At 32.7% G+C, this 18230-nt stretch overlaps 1 non-coding gene across 1 annotated transcript; it reads left to right on the plus strand.

Annotated features, from left to right (window-relative positions):
• The first annotated feature begins 14129 nt into the window (after positions 1-14129).
• Positions 14130-14202, plus strand: TRNAE-CUC (transfer RNA glutamic acid (anticodon CUC)). Its single transcript has one exon. It is a non-coding gene; the product is annotated as a tRNA-Glu (tRNA).
• Positions 14203-18230: the final 4028 nt, after the last annotated feature.

Here is an 18230-nt window from a genome sequence, read left to right on the forward strand (position 1 = left end):
TAAGACATGGGTTTCTCTAACCTAATACCAAAGACAATGGGTCTATGGCAGGTATAAATGATCAAAGAAATCAAGGCTTGGAGAGGGAGAGTCTGAATAAAGAGTCATGGAGTTTGAATCCAATGGTTTATTTGAGTTGAACATAGGAGGAGAGATCAAAAAGCCATCTTCAAAACAAGGAGTGTAGAGAGTTGAGTTGAAATCATGGAAACTAGGGTTTGCAGATGGTGAAGGTTGAAGTAAGCAAGGGGAGATAGGAGTGGGAGATGGAGAAACTGGGCAAATGGTTTCTTGAGTTGGGGGAAAAGGATTGCCCCTCACTTCAATTCCTGGGTCTTGAACTTGGTCTAGGTCAAAGTTTGAGAGAGGAGTGTGGCCATTAGGTCCATACTGGTTATTATAAGAAGAGAACAGCAGAGAATTAGAAGAAAAAGAAGACGAAGAAGAAGAAGAATAAGAAGAAGAATAAGAAGAAGATGAAGATGAAGATGACGATGATGATAATGATGATGACGACGATGATGAACCGGTCAGGCGTTGCACCAGGGTCATGAAGTCATGCGCCTTCGCATGGATGACCTTTGGCGATCGTGTGTAAATTATCACCGGAGGGCGGTAAGGAACGGAAGGAGGCAGCGGTGCAACATGGTGCGCCTTCTTGATCTTTCTCGAGCCTTTGTTCACCATCAGAGGAGAAGGCCTCTGACCTTGGAGCTCTCTCCCACTCACCAGCCTTCTTGATTGTTGGTGAGAGGAAGCCATGGTGCCTACTGGTTCAGTAAATTAAACTCAGCCAAAACTAATCTCTTGTTTTTCAATCAAACATGGAAGGATTCAAAAGGTTTTAGGTTTTCGAAATGATTGATCCCTCCATATTCTTGCACTGACTCTTTGCAGGAAGAATACAACAATGGGACCATGAAGTCCAAGATTATATAGGGCAAAAGAGGACCATGTAGGCATAGAAAGAGCTGCTCATCTTTGAGCTGGACTAAGTCTTTGAGTGGGTCATAGAGTTATTTTGAAGAAGACTGGACTATGAAGACCCAATGGTTAGATTTGTGTAAGGAAAAATGAAAAGAAAAGTCAGCTTAATAATTGGCAAAAAATCAATTTAACAAACAGCATGAAAAATACAGGTCTTTCCACCCTTGGATATAAGAATGAATAATAAATATGAGAGGGGCCAAGTCAAGAGAAATGCTCATTAATAGAAAGGGCCTAAAGAGGAAAAGATCAATTAGAAGTTTCTATGGTACACGGTTTTAGCACCTAAACTAAATGTGTAATTTGAATCATAGAAACTGTCCATTTCCTCCACAAGTCATTGTAAAAATTATTTTTCAACTGCTCTAATTATTCAATAGAATTTTGGATAAAAGTTTTCACTGCTCATCAGTTTGGATATTGGCAAATAATTATGATAGAATTAAAATTTTTTTATTGGATTATGAATAACATTTATTTAGTAAAATATTTGAAGCACAGTGGTTTTCCATATGGTATTAATCATCCCAAAAGTTTTTTTTTTTTTGAACAGTAAATGTATTTCATTTAGATAAGGACACTGTTAGCATGCAGCAGACCCGCATATTATAGAAACAGGGGCTTGGCAATAAATATATTTTTTAAATATAATTTGTTCCTAATTTTTAGAGAATATATAATCTTTAACATGGAGCTCATGAATATGAAAAAAATAATAGTTTAAAAAGTAAAAATAATAATTATATTAACAAAATATTTGGAGCATTAGTTACAATTGTTTTTAGATGGACCACCTATTTGCATCCATTTTTAAGATGGATGCTTTATACCTCTGGACTGTATATTGTAGAAATGTGGTCCAGCCCGCATGAAACAATTGTTCTTGAGATAATGTTAAAAGTACAAGGACCAAAAACAAAAGAAAAGGAAATTGGAGGGGGGAGTAGACATAATAGTAGAGATAGGACGAGGGGAGAAATAAAATAAGAATTAAAATGAAGCTCCTACTTTGGCTAAGCAATCTGCATCTCCATTTTGTTCTCTGTGGATGTGAGTGAAAACTACTTTTCTCCCTTGTCAAGCTAAAACAATCACGTCCATGATTGAGGTCCAGGCCTAAGGCACAAGGTCTGGGTTTTTGCACCAGGTCCAGGCCCAAGGCACAAGGTCTGGGTTTTTGCACCAAGTAATAACATTGGCAGAGTCCCTTTCAAGGATTAAGCAAGAATCGCTATATTGAAGCTCAATTACTCATTCCTTCAAAGCCTAGAGCTCCACCTCATTTATGTCACAAAAGTGCATGCCACCTTGATACTATCACTAGATTACTCTATTTGAGTCTCGCAAGAGTTCCGAATACCCTGTTGATTGTTCCTTGAGTTTGATACTCCCATCCAAATTGTAGAAAATTTATTTGCATGAAAAGTGTGGATATAATTTATAACATTGTTGGAAGAACATCCAAGAGAAAAATAATTTTTTTGGTTATATCTTAGGGCTGGCCTTCTAAATGTCTCCACATAGAATTTGTGCGTTTGGAGAGATCCATCAGTACGATCTCGATTGGACAATAGGGACCGTGCGGACCACAATATCATACATTGAATATGGCTTAACAAACACAGTTGGCACCAATTTGTGATATTGTTCGTAACTCAGTCGTGTTTGTCTAATCAAGATCAAACGACAAATTGCCATGGCTCTCCAGATACATATATTTGTGAAAACACATAAAAAGATTTTTCAATGTTTTAAGGTTACACAATGTTTACCTTTTACACTAATGTTACGTGTTAGAAACTTAGCATTGAAAAAATAGCAAATAATATGGAAAAATGCACCATGGACCTTTTCTTCACAACAATAATTAATTTAACACTTCCTTGTTATCTAAAAATGATGTCCAATGTCTATGCGTGCAACTTCAAATTCTCACCAATCTTATCTAAACTCTCATATGTTGTACGACATTGCCATTAGAGTTTAGTTTAATATTTTAAAGAATTTAAAATCCATACTAGAGATAGACTTTGAAGAAGAATTTTGGATCTAAAGTTTTACGGAATTATATGCAATGAGGCTATTTATTTTTTATACAATAAGGTCATAATTATTTATAATCATCCGATGTGAAATTTGATAGCTTGTGTGTATCATAAAAATTTTTAAAAAATCTTTTAAACTTTGAGCTTGGTCAATAGAATAAATGCAACCACCCAATTTCACATCCAATGATTACCTTGTACCAAAGATAAATGGTCTCATTGTATACTTTTCCAATCTCTCGACCAAATGATATGAATATCAAAAAAAAAAAAAAAAGGAAAAGAGGATGAAGAGAAACTTTGATCTTCAAAAGCAGTCGATTTTGTACTCGTTTGGACCTTTCATTTGAACTCCTTCAAGATCATTATATTTGTACTGTTTTGGAGCTCCAAATAAGGATTTGAGTAAAAACTTAATTTACAATACTTTAGGAAGCGTTTTAGGTGCTTGAAAACCAAAAGCAGACACATGAGCATGGCGGACACACAAAAAACTGCCAGACCACAAAAAACTGCTTGAAATTATCGAGGATTTTAAACTGCCAGACCACCAAAATCTGCTAGAAATTATTAAGGATTTTTTCCATAGTAAATGTTTAGAAATTGCATAGATGATTGTTCCTATCTCCTTCATTTTCACTCCATGATCTTTTTCTGTTGTGTTCCTTGCATCTTTTCCTTCAACCCAGTATACGGCCCCTTCTCTCTCATATATTTTTTTTATATGTTAACGGTGGGAATCTCTCTCTCGCATTTAACAGTCGGAACATAGGGTGGGACGTTATATTGAGGCATCTGCCCCCCTAACAGGCTTTCACCGTTTTTATGAGTCCACTTAGAAATGAATCCCCTTTTAAAAATCTATTTTTTGAGATGGATTTTTGGACCCAGTTTTTAAGCACAAATAGTCTCTAACATGGAGATAATGAATACGGATAAATAAATAAATTTTTAAAATTAAATATAATAGTTTTTATAAAGAACACACTATGACAGTTAGTTTCAACTGTTTTTAGATGGATAGCCAATTTGCATCTATCTTAAAAAATGAGCGTCGGGGGATGCAAATGTAGAAATGCATCCCCCCGACTCATGGAACAATTTTCCTTTATTGTATAATTGAAGTCCACCTATCATTTATTCTCAAATTATTTTTTGAGTCCATGCAATAACCATGACCTTATTATGGTTTTATCTTATAATTTTTAAAGAATTTACAAATTGTGCAAACAATATACCTAGCAACTTGCAACATGACGTATACAAGACCATGCTTATTTACTCAATTTTACCCCAAAGACCCCAATAGGGTCTGGCAGTTGGTACGGACCGGTTCAACACGTGCTCATGCCATTGACTTACTGTCCTAATTTTCCTTCATTTAATAGGTTAGTGGTCCCTGGAATCTAGTGCTTGCACCCCACATGGGGTAAACACGCCTTACAAAATAATCATCGCGCTAAAATATTTCAATTAGTATTAAAAGTTCAGATTTTTATTTGTATTTTGATTTTCTATTATAAAATCATTTTTAAAAAAAATTCTCAAATTGCGTCAGGCCAGACATGAACAAATTATGATATTTCAATAATTTGGAATGCATAAGAAGCTCAACGCAAGGATAGGATTATCGAAATACAGTTAGAAAATGCCAGGATTATTGAAATACATTTAGAAAAATACTTTTACTTGTTCAGGCTTTTTACCCTAAATAGGGGTAATTTGGATATTTTTTATATAATTTTTTAAGTAGAACCAGTGTGAATTGAAATTATAAAGATATTAGTAATTAGTTTTATCAAGATTAGACGGGCCACTAATTGATGAGGGTTCTGATCTAGACAAAATCGGTTTGGTCAGGTTTTAAAAATACTAAAAAAATTTGAATAATAGTTTAAAAATACATAATATATCAAAAAAAGTTGCCCACTTAATTTGCCCATTTGAACGATCAAAACTAGTTGGTCAAAGTGGCCAAAACCAATCAAATACTAGTTTTCATGAATTTTTATGAAGCCGAGTTTAACTCTAGACCAAACCAAACAAAGCACCGGCCAACGGTTTGGTTCGACTTCTTAGACTGCTAGTTCGGTCCAAGCTTGATAACTATGTGTTTATTGGATGCTCATGTGAATGCAAGGCACCCACAAAGTAAGAGTATCCAAATACACATATTTCACTAGAACTCATTGTTCAATTTAGATTTTTTTTTTTTTACTTAGGTCTATGAATTAAAAAGGTTCATCATCATCATTATAACTTTTTTTTAATTAATTGAAATCGGCTACATAAATTTTAATCCTTCATTTTGCCTTATTAAGGCTATACCCATTAGTTAAAAAAGGTTACGTTCCCAAAATTTAGAATCCTAAAATTACTCTTTAACTGGGGGAGTAAATCAACAATATACTCATGTGGTAGTATAAATTTTGCCGGCTAGACTGATAGTTGGCTTTACACGTGGTCTACGGGAGCAAGTGTGTAATAGACAAACAAGTGTGGTTTGCCATATTTTTATTACTTTATTTATTCAATTTTTTTCCTAAAGACTCGGATGGACTGGTATGTCTGGCTTTATGGACCCGGCCAACACGGTCTTTCATGTATTAATGGTGGCTTTCATAGCTTTCTTATTACGCTGTGGTGGCCCAATATTACGGCCTCGTGCATATCTGTCCAAAAATCTTAAAAACGCTATTAAGGCAAAAATGAATAGAAGTTCCACGATAATTATTGTGACTTTTTAAACAATAGTTTTTCTTGTAAAAAATCGATCATACCGGATATGCTATGTCTGTTGTGGTGTGGTCGATCTATCCATGCCATTTGAAAAAATCAGATAGCACTGAGCTTATAGACGAAAACGCTGTTCATTTTCACCCATAAACTTTGCCTAATGGCTTCTTTTTTCAAATATTATGCCAAAGTCAACCTTATAGTGCCTATCTTTTTTCTTTTCTTTTTTTTATTCAGTGCTGTCCCTTAGTTTGATGTTGGCTCAAATTTTTTTATTTATTTTTAATTATAATCTATTTATCAGTATGAACATCGGACTGCCCTATAACTCAAACCTTACACTGTAGTTAAGATGTTTGATATCGCAGACATCATACTCCTCGATTTCTTTGGTTTCAAGTGGTCTAATGTTGTCCATGGACTTTTTATCCACCTCAATTGTGCATTCTCAAGAATGAGGAGTTATTAACTCTGTTTATTTTTTTCTTTTCTTTTGGGATGTTTCAGCAGGAGTTAAAAAGTAGTAGGTCATGCTGTTTGAGTTTTTTTGGATACAAAATATGTATAGTTGGTTCATCTTTCCTCAGAAGTAGGGAGTACACATTTGTCTGTGGCCTTTGAAAAGGTGTGCTAGAAGGCAAATCAGCTTTTTGCTGGGTTTGCTATGTGACAAAGGCGACTTCTCTGCTTCTTCTATCCCCCATTCTCTTCATATTTGTACTCCTCGGCTCCCTCTATATGTCTAATTGGACCTTTGCTCTTTCATTTAATGCACGTTTGGTTCACATAAAAATATTTATTAGGAAACAATTTACATGAAAATTTTTCTTTATGTCATTAGGTATGGAAATATTTTCACACTGCTGTCAATTGGTATGAAAATGTGCACTGGGACCAATTCATGTGCAAGTATTTCCACATCTAACTATATAAGAAAATTTTTTCACTTTCACACGAATCAAACGTGCCCTAAATAAAAGTTATATTTAGTAGTTTAAAAATATAATAATAAGGAAAAAAAAGAAAAGGGGGTTCATATTTCCCAGGGTTGTCGGTAACTCAAGCCAGGACAAGTTTAAGCTCAAGCACGCATGGGCGGGGAACTAAGTTAAACTTGGCTCATGCACGAATCAAGCTTGAGCTTGGCCTAGCATGACATATTTATTAGGCCCTGTTTGGATATGTTATTAGTCATGGAAGAAAAGTAACACAGTTTATTTATGGGCAATCCAGAAAAACTAGATTATTTTCCTTGGGATAGAGGATAAACACACTTCTTCCATTTTTGTAGTTTTAAGAGCACTTTTAGGGATATTTTGACAAATAAATCTTAAAACTAGAGTTATCTATGAATAGTAGTACACCAAACTAGGAGCTCGAGATGTCTATTAGTGTTAAATGTGTAAAACACAAAATAAGTGGCATTGCTAGACTAAGGGAAGGTAAGCTAGAGCTTGGCCTAGCATGACATATTTATTAGGCCTTGTTTGGGCATGTTGTTACTCATGGAAGAAAGGTAACACGGTTTATTTTTATGGGCAATCCAGTAAAACTAAATCCTTTTCCTTGGGATACAGGACAAACATGCTTCTTCTATTTTTGTAGTTTGAATAGTATTTTCAGTGATATTTTTGGACAAATAAATCTTAAAAATAGAGTTATCTATGAATAGTAGTGTATCAAGCTAGGAACTTAAGATGTCTATCATTGTTAAATGGGTCAAACAAAAAAGCAATGTCATTGTTAAAAATCTAGCCTTAAATAATGCTCATCATCATTGCTAAAAATTTAGCCTTAAATCATACTCATCATCGAGCCATTTCAAGTCATAAAGGAGCCAAGCGCAAGACAATAAAATAAAATAAAAGGGAATTAATTTAGGGAGCCCAATATGATGTAATATAGGAACAAGTTTATATAAGGTGACAATCTTATACTATTGAAGAAAGGTGCCACTCGAAAATCCTTTAAATGATAGTGTTCCAATGTCATAAAATATTTTAATAGATAATCTTGATATTAAGATGTATAGATATGAGAAAATAAAAATAAAAAATTTCAAGTCTTGAAAATAATGCATCTTGTAACAAGTTATTATTTTCAAAATTTTCAAGTACTAACGGATCACAAAAGACAGTAAAGCACGCGTTCAACCCACATCACATGCTTCACATGTTATGCAAGAGGAACTTTCTCTCTCATTTGTTCTAAGAATACAATTGAACAATGGATACCCAAATTTATTTTATGCATGACTTTCTTTTCTTCATTCTCCATAGTGGAACCAAAAACCGATGACTTCTCTATATAATGATATGCCTTTTTGATATTATAGTTTGAAAGAATATTATTTTAAAATAACGTAAAGCATTTTTTAAAGTAAAAATACTAGCAAAGTCTTCATCTCTAATGAGATCTAGTTTCATAAAGCCCCAATCCTGATAATTCCCCTCTTTGTAATTCTTAAAGAGAATGTATACAATACGATTATTTAGTTTTGATATTAGGGAGTCACAATCATTATTGACCGTTAAATGTGAAATCAGGCAGTTAGGGATATGTTAACTAGGCTCAAAACCGAAATAAAATTTCTTGAATATTATAACATACTTCATTCAATGGCTAAGAGTGACTTTGAACTTCTTGTACCAAAAGTGAATGTTCTTATGGCATACAATCTCATTCCTAAAATAATCTTTATAAATAGCCAAATACAAATCTTTGCATTACTGCCCCAGTAAATGTTGTCCATCCATTTGTCTTAGTCGGTGCAATCTTGACCATCAATTGTGCACAACACTCACGTGCCAATCTTAGAAAAGAACAAACTGAACCCCATAAATGTGACAAGTCTTTATGATATGTATAAAAGCGTCAAGCATGAATACACCTAGAGAAAGTGATGTATCAACTTTGTGTCCTGCTTTGAAATCTTAATACTCATATTGCGTCTCCTCTCAGCTGATATATCAACGTTGAGAGTACTTTAAAATCTTGGTCCTTGATATTGTCCTCCTTTCGACCAATCTCAACCGTCCATCCCATGTTGGAGACATCTCATCACGTATTATCGATCTCCAATCTGAATCATATAGTGTTCCTTCGTCACATGAAGTCCTATAATTTGGGGAAATTTATCAAAATATCTGTAAAAAATTGACTATTCAACATTTTACCAATTTGCCACTATTCCAACTCAAGATCACGTTTTTTTATAGCTATTTGAAGTTAACTCAATGTATAAGCAATGTGTTAAATGGTTGATCTCTTACGAATAATTTGACGATTTTCCCTATAATTTGATATGTTGTATGTGCATTGTTTCGTGAACAACACTTGGGCCACTGCTCATGCCATATTTTGTTTATGAATTTATAGTGTTCACTCTTTATAGTAGACAGTCATAATGACCTTTAACAGTTAGATGTGAAATTGCACAGATACAGATGGTAAAAGTATATAATATTTAACTTTTCTTGTTTTGACGGTTTGGAGTGCTTGTGACCTCCTGCATGAGAGGCAATGGTCTCATGGTATAAAAGCATAGTAACTAGCATTAAGCCATTTAAGGGTAGGCTCTAAGAAATGACTTATATATAAAAGAAGCCAAAGATGACTAGTAGATGGTCCAGTTGGCCTGACCTCACCACAAAATGTGGCCTTAGGGCCGGGTAGGGGCTTGGCCACCATGGCCTCAGGACAGGGCCATCCCACTTCAGCCAGGCCCAACCCTTTGTTTTGTCTTATTTCTTTTGTATTTGGTCTGGCCTGGCCATGGCTGCACCAGGTCGGCCCATTAGGAACCAAGGTTGGCCCGGCCCAGATCTAACCCGTAGAGAACTTTATCAAGACTGGCCAATCCAGTCCAGTTTTAATAACTATGTTTGGACATATTATACGAGAGGACATTTCTAAAATTTCACGAATGAATATGGTTTCAAGAGATATAAATGGACTCCCACCTTCTATAAAGAATTATTGTGGCCCATTAATAAATTTCCTTTTCTTTTTTTGCATTCTTAAATAAAAAATAAATCATTTAATGCTTAAATACGCTTTAATGGGCCGCTCATGTGTCCCCAAGTAGTAAAGTTCCTAAAAGGCACATGACTAAAATGAAGAATACATAATATTTACTTATGTTTTGATAAAGGGGAAGGCTGGTTTACTTCCCCTACTGTATGGAAGATATATACTTCCCCTCATCCAGCCGTTCAATTTTGATCAAGTAAGCCAGTGACCGTTTGATATAAATCCTACGCTTTAGAGTATTTTGTTTTTAATTTTTTTCTATATTATATGAATATGAAATTTGGTATGTGTTATCTTCTCAATGGGATGCACCTAAAAGCAATATTAAAAAATATTTTTGATAAAATAAAATGATCAAAATACCCCTAAATTTTTTAGGGGCATTTTGTTTATTTTATTCTACTAAGAACATCGGCTTTATAATTTTTACTCGTGCAAGTTGAAGAGAGGAGTCGACACCCAAAATTTGGTGTCAAAAATATTTTTAAAATAAAATTAAAAATAAAATAGTATAGAAACGTGACGTTGTGACTGGAGCGATCTCAACCATCCATTCAGAATGGACAGTTGGACGGGAGAAGTAATCACTGCCCTATATAGAAGCTTGCCCTTTCATAAAACACATCACTCGGTTCGGATAGAACAAGTGCAAATATCTTTGCACGTTTGATAAAAAATCAACCTTTTTGGGATCATCTCTCTCCAAACATGGCATTTATAGAATGAGTTTGTTTTCTCCATCATTTTATTAGGCGTTTTTTTTATTTCTATATAAACTACGACTTAATGGATGGCATGTGCATTGCAAGATGCTTTAGCAATCTAAACTAATTTTTACATTTTACTTTTAAAATATTTTTAATTATCTTTATAACTATTTTTTAAAATATCTATTTTCTTTGTTCATGTTTGATTCTATTTCTTATTATAAGATAGATATTTATTTTTTCTAGAAAAAAAGGCTTCTAGTTATTTTAATTGGACCTTCTTTTTTAACTTATGGTATTAGATTTAGATAAGGGTGAGGTTCATCGCCCTCCTCATATTATACAAGTAAGGCTCACCTCTAAAATTTGCTTGGAGATGCCATTCTAGTGTCCGAAATATTATGATGGCTTGAAAATTTATTTTCATGCCTAGTTTTGAAAGTTTAAATTTAAAAAATTATACAAATTAAAAGTTACAGATAGCTTGTTACAATATTAACTAATTTTTAATACTTGATTTTTTTATTTTATTTTTTCGATATCTCACATCTTGAGGTTGAGATGAGCAATTGGAGGGTTCTCCAATGCTGGACACTCTCTTTTGAAGGATTTTAAGGTACACCTTACTTAAATAGCATAATGTTGCAACCTTATATAAGCTTTTTCCTTTAGATAATGAATGTGAGGTTTTTAGGGATACGATACTTGTCCAAATAAACTATCCAAATAAACATATCTAAAAGAATTTATATAGAGAATGGGACAAGAGACTTAACATATAATATCAAACTCACAACTCATCTTAACTCTCTCTTATCTATTTTGCATATATATTAAAGAGGGATAGGGTTTCGGTGTGGTCTGAGACACACCTGTTACAGTGAGTCGACCTCCAAAAATCCACCATAAATTTTGTGGGTCCATCATCTAGGTCACTGTGATTAAAAATTTGAAAGAGAAAGAGTTGCTATAAAAATGGCTATCGGAGATTTTTAAAAACTAAAAAGAAAAGGTAGGTGCTTTGCCCAAATTTTACAATTAAAAGAAAAACCAAATAAAAAAGAATAAATACTTTATTTCCCATGCTTTTAAATTCAAGTACGATACCCTATTTTACTCTAGATTTTCTAGTGGCCACTAAGATTAACATGATTTACAAAAACCAAAAGACCAAAAAAAAAAAGTATTTTACATAATTTAAAACTCATAAAGATAAAAAAATTATATATATATATATATATATATATATATATATAATAGGAAATACAACGATACGGATGACAATGGGTTGGGCTTGTGCTAGGCCGGGCTGGGCTCTTAAAAAACAATAAAGTTAAGTTTAAAGCCATCAAATGTGAAAATCATGGGTGAGTTACAAAATTCAAGAAAATTCGTTTTGGACTTTAAGCATGATAAATGATACAACTCTATTGTTAAATTTCACGTCTAATTGTTAAAGACAATTGTCACTAATATTATAATATACTTTTTTTTCATTTATTAGTTGATAACTTATAGTGTGAATTTTTTTTTTGGAAGCGAATATAATTAATTATCCTCCCCATATCTTTTCCCGAACATAAAACAAATAACCCTTCAAAAGGGAAATGGTAAACATTTTTTTTAGCGGTAAGCATTAGAGACATTGATGAAAGGGTGAGGCTTGTATAAGGTGTCAACCTTATACTATAAAAGTAAGGTGTACCTGAAAACTATGCTGAAGATGCCGTTTTAATGTCGTAAACCCTACGATGATATGAAAATCTATTGTTACTCTCAATTATGAATTTTAAATTTCATAAATGGTTAAGATCAAGCATATCTAAACACTTAAAAATCTTGAAAATAGATTGTCCAGATAATGTGATAGAAGATTAACTATTTTTAGAACTACAAATCCCTTTTGTTTCACGTCTATAAATCTTGAGGTCAAGATGATTGATTTGAGGGCTTTCCTGCATAAAAAAAACCTTCTCTAGTAGGTTTTTTAGGTGCACATTACTTGCACAATATAAAGTTGACACCTTATATTAACTTTTTTCAATAAATTTTGGATGGAGACAAGTAGTGGACACTGACTCGGTGTTAGTGGACACTTAGATTCGTGGATCATTTAACTTTAATACCTTAGAAAAGCTCTGCCTTTAAATGGAGACAAGGGACACCCAACCGGTGTTAGAGGAGATTTAGATGCGTGGGTCATGTAAGGTGCCTTCTGTTTTTGCTGAGAAGTAGATTTACTTGTTTTGGAAGGTTTATATAAATTCTGGGTAATGTGTTTGATAACCTGCTGGAATGGTAAAAAAGTTTTGAGTTTATGTGTTTGAATATATTATATTAATACTAATAATTAATATATACTAATTTTTTCTATATTAATATATTTATATAAATATATTATATTAAATATATTATATTTAATATAAATAACATTAATAAAATAAATATTGGTACTTGAGCACAAATACGTTCCAAAATATAAATTCTTAGCTTAGCCATGGAACAAAAAAGTTCTCATTTTAAAATGAGAAGTGAGAAAGTTGAAAAATAAAAACTTTTCAATAAGTTTCGAATACTATAGCAGTTCTTCATGTGTTAAACACGGGTTTGCTACAATGTTAGGGATTTATTTAACTGGATAAATAAGTTTCTTCACAAAAACGTGTCCTTAAGGTCGACACCTAGGAAGTGGAAATCATAGATGGAAATTTCACCTACAAAAATGGATTATATTTTCCTGAATTTTGGAAATTAATGAGTAACCTTTGTTAACATAGTTATTAAGAGAGACCACCACCGTGGCTAGTTGGTAAAAAACAAAAGTTTGATTTGATGGAAAATCAGTTAAAATTAACGTATGACTATTTTAACTAGTTGAACTAGTTGGTTTTGACTAAAACAAACTAAACAATACCGGTTAATTTTTAATACAATTGATATTTTAAAGTATTGTTCATATAGTTTATTTATTTGTAAAAAACAAGCTCAGTTGGTTCAGCTAGCAATTTTGATTAGTCCATATCCCTCATTGAGTTGATGTCTACTACAATTCTAAAACCAATAATTTATCAAGATTATCTTCTTTTTATTTTTAATTCATACATTAATATTAATCAAACTTATTTAATATATTCCCAAAAGCAATTGATTTCCACCCAACACAATGTGCCGCATGATTACACTTAGGAAAAAGTCTATATAGAGACGAGGCAATAGTGCATTTATAATACATTTTTTTACCGTCAATTTTCAAGTTTTTCAAATTTTCATAGATCTCTTTGATCTACATTATTTTTGAAGCTTTAAATTTTATAATTAAATATGACAATATATTTTAGGGCTATCACAAAGATTTACAGTTTTAAAACCATTTTTCTCAACATTATTTGAAGGTGGGCTTTACTTTGATTGTTTAGAGCCTCAGCTCTATACAAACTGCATCCTTCAACTTACAATAGTTGTCATTATCATTTTCTTAAATATTTTAATGTGGTTTCTCAAATACTTCTCCATTAAAAAAAAAAAAAAAAATTTCCCGAAAATATTAACGTTTAGAACCTGAATAACTTTAATCAAAAAAAAACGTAGATAACATAAAATATTTGACAAGATATAGACATCATCCGTTGTAGTCTAGTTGGTTAGGATACTCGGCTCTCACCCGAGAGACCCGGGTTCAAGTCCCGGCAACGGAATATATTTCTACTTTTTTGTAATATTCGCCTCCTTAACGAAATTTAACTTTTTGAAATATTCGCCCCTCAAGCGAATAAATCATCTTTTGAGTTTGTTTTTGCCCTCTCACAACGAAATTTAACTTTTTGAAATATTGGCCTCTAAAGCTAATAAATCATCTTTTGAGTTTGTTTTTGCTCTCTCACCTAGCGGTTTGTTAAATACAATAAGGTATTTAAGTTACATTTTGCTGTCCGTTTTTTTGAAAAGGTTTCTATGCTTCTCTTACATACAGTCGTCCAATTTAAGATCAATGGGAGTCATTAATCGTTTAATCTAGATCCGACGTTTTAGAGTATTTTATTTTTAATAATTATATAAATATACAATTTGGTATGTATCATCACCACAATGCAGTGCATCTAAATAAAATATTAAAAAATATTCTCAATAAAATTCAATGACCAAAATACCCCTAAAAATTTATATTCTTATAAGTATGAGTTTAAAAGAGGAGTGGACGTCTAAAATTTGGTGTCAAAATGTTTTTGAAGAAAAAAACATGAAAAATAAAATAATATAAAAGCGTGACATTGTGATTGGAGCTATCCAAGCCGTCCATTCAAAATGGACGGTTAGATAGGGAGAAGCATATAAGTTTTATGCTATAAGAGAAGCATAGAAAGCTTGCCCCTATTTTCTTGGTTTTTGGGTAGAAAGAGTTTATATGAGGCCGTAACCCCATTAAAAGAGTAGGTATGCATCATTGTCCGAAATAACTAGTCGGGCCGACTAGTCAGTCATGGCCCTAGTCGATTAGTCAGACCGACACCGACTTAGTCAGCCGAATAGCATTGAGTTTTTTATTTAGAAAAAAGGGTGCTAAAAATGTTTAAAGTTTCCATGTATTGCATGTTATATTGTCACATAAAATAAACAAAACAAAATATCGGGTTTTGGAAAAAAAAATTTAGACCCCTGAAACAATATTTTTTCAATGAACTAGAAATTTTTTATACTAAAAGCTAATTTGAGAATAAAAGCAGTTTTATAAATTATTAAATTCCCATCACACTTTAGTAATTTGAGAATAAAAACAATTTTATAAATTATTAAATTCCCATCACACTTTAGTGATTTGAGAATAAAAAGACATTTATTTATTTTTGTCTAATACCTTTAATTTGAGAGGAAAATAGAGAGAAAAAATCCGAGAGAAAGAGGGGGAGAGAGAAATCGAAAAAGCGAGAAAGAGACCAAGAGAGAGGGAGAAAGAGTGGTAGGAAGAGAGAGAGGTTGCTCCAACCCATGAAAGAGAGGTTGGGGCACCTTGCCCCAACGTAGGAGAAAGAGAAGTTGGGCACGTAGCCCCAACCCAAGAGAAAGAGAGAGAGAGAGATGATGCCACAAAGAAGAAAAAGGTTGCAGGGAGAAGGCAAAAAATGATGAGAGAGAGAAGTAAAAGGAGAGTGGAGAAAAGGAAAAGAACAAATGAAAAATAAAGGAAAAGAAAGAGAAGCCTTGTCCAAGAAAAGTGGGGGCATCATATCAAAGATGGAAGAGAGTAACTCTGCCCATTTTTGTTTTGCTAAGAAATAATTTATAAATGGGATGGTATATGATAAGATCAATTTATCTTTGGTACAAAGAAGTCATAATTACTTACAAGTATTGGATGTGAAATTTGATAGCTTGGGTGTATCTCAAAGTTTAAAAAAATTTCTTTTAAAAATTGAATTTGATCAAAATAAATACATGCAGCCATCTAATTTCACATCCAATAATCAAGATCAATTGTGACCACATTATACCAAAGATAAATAGTCTCATTATATATTTTTCCTTTATAAATTGATAACAGCTGAATACATTTTTAACTTCAATTATGTTTATAGAGGCTAATTCTATTGCTGATGATCTGGCCAGGAGGGGGGCTACATTAGATTCTTTAATTGTTTCTCATTTGTTGTTTTAGTTTTGGTACGATTGCAAGGGGCTTCTTGAATTAAGGAAATTAAGTACTTTTGTCAAAAAAAAAAAAAAAAAGTATAAATTAAATGAAAGAAAATGTTGCTTAGCTATTATTCTCTTTAATACTTGCCTTTATTGCATTATCACTTCTTCTTTATTCTTTAAGCTCCAAGACATTAAATGATAAAACCATCGCAAAATGTATTAGTTTATTGATATATACCAACTTAAATGCAGTTTCTTCTACTCATTTTCTTTTATATTTTTTTATCTTTTATTTTATGAGAAAATAGGCTAAGTTGGATCCACCGTAGATCGCTTTCACTCCCCGATTTCGACGTCGCATAAAAATTAAAAAGATAAAAACCCCTATTAAAAATGTGAAAACATCAAATAAGACATGCATGGGAAGCATGTATGTGTAAAAAATTTACGGGCAAACAAAATACCAAAACCATCTATTGTATGACAATGAACTTGTTGTTGCCTAGGGGTATATAGGTAATTTCGGATGTTCATTTGATGGGAACATATGCTTAAAATTGTGAAGAAACAATCAACTCATAGAAGCATATTAATCGATAATCAGAAGTAATATTTGAAGCCTAATGTTTTTCGATCTTCATAGTAGATCTAGATGGAAATTGATCGGGACTGAATCGATTGCAAGATGGCATGTTCCAAGAATGATTTCTTCTTAAAATCCTCCATTGTACATTTTTTTTTTTTTTTTTTTTAAGCTTATATAATGTTTTGTTAGGTCCCTTCTAAATCCCCACCCCATAAACTTATATTTTAAAATTTTATTTTATTTTTAAATATTTTATGGATCACCAATTCTAACTGATCTAGACTCGATTGGATCAGCAATCCAAGCATCTGACACAACTATGCAATTGACCGATATGCTCTACTGATCTAAGTTTTAAAACACTGACAATATTTAATTTATCTATATTCATCATCTTTGTGTTCAGGTAATGTACTTTGTTTTGAACCTTTACTTCCCATTTTTTCAAGTTTAAGCCTTATACATTACTGACTACACATGAAAAAATAGAGGTCACATGTCCTCCTAGGCCTCGGTTGTGAAATTGGACGGGTCAGGTGTATCTGAAATCACCCTTGGGAGTATGAGAAAAAGTTTCATCAGGAGATATTTTTTTTGGACAAAATTAACAATAATTTTATTAAATATAGAAGAGCAAGGCTCTATAATTACATGACGACAAAATAAAGAAATACAATTCTCTACTTCCAAAGATGATTGTTTTATTCCTCACCTCAAAAGGTCCTTACATCACCAACTACCTGGAGCCCAACTGTACCACTCAAGGCAACTTCCACATACATTGAGCTGTCGGACTCCTTTCATTCAACGACAAGGCTCGCACAACAGGAAAACGACACATCTTAACCGTCCGATTTTTCTTCTAATAGTTTGGGTTGTTGTGACCTATGTACAAAAGGTAATAGTCTCTTTGTACTGTCCAAGTATAACCATGGCTCATCTACCTTGTATGTTATGAGCTAAATTAAATAGAAGGAAAAAATTTATATAAACCTTATAATGTAGAACTAAAGATGCACCTAAAAAATCCATCGAAAAGGTAGTTTTAATGTTGAAAAACCTTTTGATTGATCATCTCGACATCGAGATGTATGACCACAAAAAATAAAAAGGTTTTAAATCTCAGAAATAGTGCATTTCACAACATGATGTCTATACCGTTCATTTTCAAGATTTTCATATGTTTATAGGTATACTTGATTTTAACTATTTTTAAATTTTAAAATTTTATAATTAGATATAAAATAAATTTTAAGATAGCCTTAAAAATATTTTACAACAAAATTATATAGCATGATAAAATTTGAAGGTGCACCATACCTCTACACTACGGATGCATCTGTATACCAACTGCACCCTTAATAGAATAATTGATGTATTGCATGCTATATGGGCCATGTGTATTTTGCTATGTTTGGTACTAGCCAATAATTAAAGCAGTAGGCTCAACCCGCCTGAGCTGCAACTGTGCTTGTTAGACCAAGCCCAAAAATTATATGATAAAAT

The sequence above is a fragment of the Amborella trichopoda genome, chromosome 3, assembly GCF_054954075.1.
Source record: "Amborella trichopoda isolate Santa Cruz 75 chromosome 3, AtrichopodaSantaCruz75HAP2 v2.0, whole genome shotgun sequence".
NCBI lineage: Eukaryota > Viridiplantae > Streptophyta > Magnoliopsida > Amborellales > Amborellaceae > Amborella > Amborella trichopoda.